Source organism: Thalassophryne amazonica, chromosome 21, assembly GCF_902500255.1.
Source record: "Thalassophryne amazonica chromosome 21, fThaAma1.1, whole genome shotgun sequence".
NCBI lineage: Eukaryota > Metazoa > Chordata > Actinopteri > Batrachoidiformes > Batrachoididae > Thalassophryne > Thalassophryne amazonica.
Window position 1 is genome coordinate 38932345 of NC_047123.1, and position 4407 is coordinate 38936751.

Below are 4407 nucleotides of genomic sequence, written 5' to 3' on the forward strand. Positions count from 1 at the left end.
GTTTTCCTGGTTTCATGTCTGATCTCAAATTCCTCATCCTCTTGATCTTTCAGTTTTCTTCCAGTCTCCTCGCCCTCTTTTTCCACCAGTTGTTCTTCTTGTCCTCCTCTTTTGTAGTTCCATTTATCCTCATTTTCTCCTCCATCCCCCCACCGTTTTCCCATTCACTCTTTGCCTTTCACCAATTATTTTACTTTTCATCTCATCATCCTCTTCCTTTCTTCTCCTCTGAAGTGTTCTTTTTGTACTTCCTCCTGCTCTCCATCTCTTTCACTCATTATTCCTTCCACAGTGTTTGATTCTTCCTGACATTCCTCCTTCTACCTTTCTCGACTCTCTGAATCCTCTCCAGGTTCTTCTTCCTGACAGAAGCTGTTCTTCACGTTGGTTCTCATGCAGATCTCCTACTGGTGCCTCCTTCTTAATGCAGTCACACTTGATGACACCTTTCTAATGTCATTAAAGCCTCTCATGGATGCTCTATGTCAGAAGTGGTTATTTAGAAGCCGTGTGTTGGAGGAGAGTAAATTATTCATCTCTTCTTGAAATGCAAAGACAGACCAGAAGAAGTTGCCATCGTGCTATGTAGGTCACTTCCCATCTCTTATGGACACAGAACCGGAGGAGCGAGAGGCTGATGAGTCACCGATCATGACACTCGCCATCAAAAGGAACAAGACATAATGAAGATGAGTTCTTTGTCCCTGCAGCAGCCGTCTTTTCTTCTCTCGAATGTCAAAATTTACAACAAAATAGAATCTTATCTGAAACCATCGCAACATTTTGTGAATTCTTTTTCCAGGTCAGACCCAGTGTTTGACAAGTTCTACAAAAACCTCTTTCTTACTCTGCTGAGGATCCAAAACACCACAACTCTGCTCTTTGGATAGCAAGTCCCAGAAGTGGTCCCATACTGACTCCAATCCAGAAGACAGAAATTTAAAACCACTTTTCTTTTGAGGCAAAATTATTATTATTAAAATATGACCCTGATCAAAGAGAAAGGTCACTGGAAAGTGTGAAGAGGACACGTTACTCTGCATTCTGGTTTGTGTTTGGACATTTTAACTCTGTTATAGATGGATTCATGATAATAATAATAATTATAACCTTTATTTAACCAGACAGAAGCTCACTGAGATCAAAACCTCTTTTACAAGTGTGACCTGGCCAAGAAAGGCAGCAGCACACGTCATAATGGTCAGATTAACATCATCATGAGAACATTAATAACAAATAAGATATATATATATATATAAAAAAAAAACAATCATATTGGTCATCTTGCTAAATTGTAATGATGTAGAGTCTAAAACAAATTATAATTTAGAAACACAGGCACTTTTCAGCTCTTTAATTTTTTTCTTGTGTGTTCATTTATTAAAAGCACTTTGAAACATCTGACTTCAGAGCACTATACAAAGAAGGTTATTAAGACTATTTTTTAAATTATGTTTACTCCCAGAATGTTGATTTGTAGCATAATCATGGATTAATATCTCATAATGGATTATGTTGGACCACCGCATCTCATAAACACAGTTCATAATCTCAATTACACATCAATCTCACTATCTCAAAATGTGATTTTGCATCTCATAAACCAACTTAGTGATCCATAAACACTTGACATTTCATATTATGACCATCTCACAAGTAGGATTTGTTATCATGTAACTTGTTCCATACATTAAGAAGCTTGTGGGAAAATCAGTGTTTGTTTTATTATTTTCAGTTGGGAAAACTAGTTTCTGTAAGTAACAAACAAGCTAATTCAAACTACTGATATATATATAAACCCACCCTGACCTGTTGCCATCTGAAATTTTCCCAAGTTAATCCAATTCGCTCACAGTTGCTTTGTTGTTTTCACTGCAGATTGTCTGACTTTTGGGGAGCTGATGTCCACATGAAGATGAGTTGGTTCTTGAGTATGATGATAATTTCATTGAACACAGAATCACAGCCCAGATAAAGATGCCGCTGTCTGTGGTGAAATAATTCACGACAGCTATACATGAGCATAATCAACCAAAAGAAAGTCCTCTTCTGTGGTTTTCTGATATATTGTGAGTCTTATTTTTCTTTGTGATCAAATGCAGTGTTCCACCTCTCAGGGAATGAATGGAGATCAGTTCCATGTGTTTGTGACCACACATACAACACCAAACCTATTTCAATTCACAGGAAACCTTTCGAAAAACAGGGGTTCAGAATGGGTCAATGCTTTAGGATCTGGATACTGATTCTAGGCATTTTCAGGATTTACTACCATTAAACATCATAATATCGCAGTAATCCTACGACAGACGAAAGGCAGGACATAGTAAATATTGACAAACACATTACCTATCATCCAGTTTCAACTGTTGCAAAGAAATTACTGCAATTCCATCAATATTCATCTGATTTTTGATACAAATATCATCCAATTAATTTAGGTGTGATAAACAGCTGAAATAACAAATAAATACATAAAAATTGTACAAATATTTATGAATCCAACTCACCCCAAAACAGTCAATGTAAGGAAACTGGAAATAAAGCACAAGGTGATAACTGCATGTTATATAGAAAATAGGTTTTGTGTGTGTGTGTTCCTCCTGATGACTCTGCAAATAAAAAGGAAAAAAAAAACCCAGCTGCAGACAGTAATTAACAGCAAACCCACATAATCTTTATTCCTCATGTCAGTGTGAACTGTATTACAGACAAGGACCAGATTCCCCTGAAGCTGTCTGATGATGAGTGAAGAAATGAGCCAGAAAGCAGCTAATTTATGCAGAAACACGCAGACGCTCGTTGGCCTGTGGCGCACTCCAGAGGATTGACTTCCACTCCGTGTAATCAGTGGAAAGTGATATTTTTAGCCAGTATTTCTCCACCAGCCCTGATCAGCAGCTCGTCCTGAGAGTGTGATGCAGTGGCTGTTTTTCAGACGCGGCGTTGGCTTGCGGATAAAGACGTCGGCTGCTGAGGGTGGATATGTGCGAGTTTTCAGGCTGTCTGGATGTCAGCCTGCTGCAGACCTGAGCAGCATTTTAAGAGCCAGCAGGCAGCTCCCAGCAGCACCGTGCCCCAGTTCTACAGACCGCAGCAAAGGAACCAGCACCACACTCAGCTTCTCTGCCTTCATTTACACATTCATCCATCCTAAGCATCCATTTTCCACCGGGTATCCAGGGCCACATTGCCATGGGAACGGGTTCAGTAGTGTGGACCCCAGCGGCAGCATCTATACCTCAGATCCTCCAAAGGAGGCACATTCCACAACCACCTCGACCATTGTGTCAAACCTGAGGCAGTAGTTCTACATCACACCGACTCTCATGACAGTCACATGACAGCAAGGTGAACCCCAGGAGTACAGAGGAACAGAACCTGTGAGACCAGAACCGACATCTTACAGGTTCTGTCAGAACTAATGTGTGTCAAACTACAAGCTGAAGTGATCCAACAAAAACAGGTGCCTGACACCATGTGATCAAACCAGAAGACACCAAAGAGCCATACCTCCACCAAGGCCCAGATCCAAATCCCGGATCACCTCCTCACTTAATCCCCAGAACATCATCTATCTTTTAGGGGAGGTGATGGTCTAGTGCTTAGGCATTGGGCTTGAGACCAGAGGAGCCTCGGTTCAAATCCCAGCCTGACCGGAAAATCACTAAGGGCCCTTGGGCAAGGTCCTTAATCCCCTAGTTGCTGCCGTGTAGTGAGTACCTCGTATGGAAGCACCCTGACATCGGTGTGCATGTGAGGCGTTATTGTAAACCGCGCTATATAAATGCAGTCCATTTACCATTTCTTCTGCTCACCAAATTCCATTGAAATCTGATCATTATTTTTGGAGTTATCCCGCTAAAACTCAGACAGACAGTGAAAATTGTTACCTCTTCAGAGGGGGTAAAAATGTGTTTTAATTGTAAATGAGCTCCAGAGGCCTGTTTTTAAGACTACGTGCTAATTAACAAAGCCAGCAGAGAAAGCAAACAGTGAGCTATCGTTTTAACTGGCCTTGTCTTGCTAGTTAGCATGGTCGCTAATAACTGCACAAGTTAATACTTCCAGAAGTCACGTGACAGAAGTGAGTCCAGGATATATTTCATGTTTTTAACAGCGGTCCACCAGCCACATCGCCACTTAAAAAAAAAAAAAAAAAAAATCAAACGTTATTTCTCATTCCACTTTGATCCATTTCTGTCTCTTTTTCACATCCATCACTCCATTGGTTTTGTGGTGTCTCTTGGTCCTGGTTCACTTAACTACTCAACATTCAAGCTGCCGACTTTCTGTCAGCTTCCTCTTTCTGGTTTCCTCACACTCTCTCCTCGCTGCCTTTTATCCTCTCTTCCTTTTCTTCTCCCTCATCTTTCATTCCATCATGTCCATCCCCTCGCTCATCTC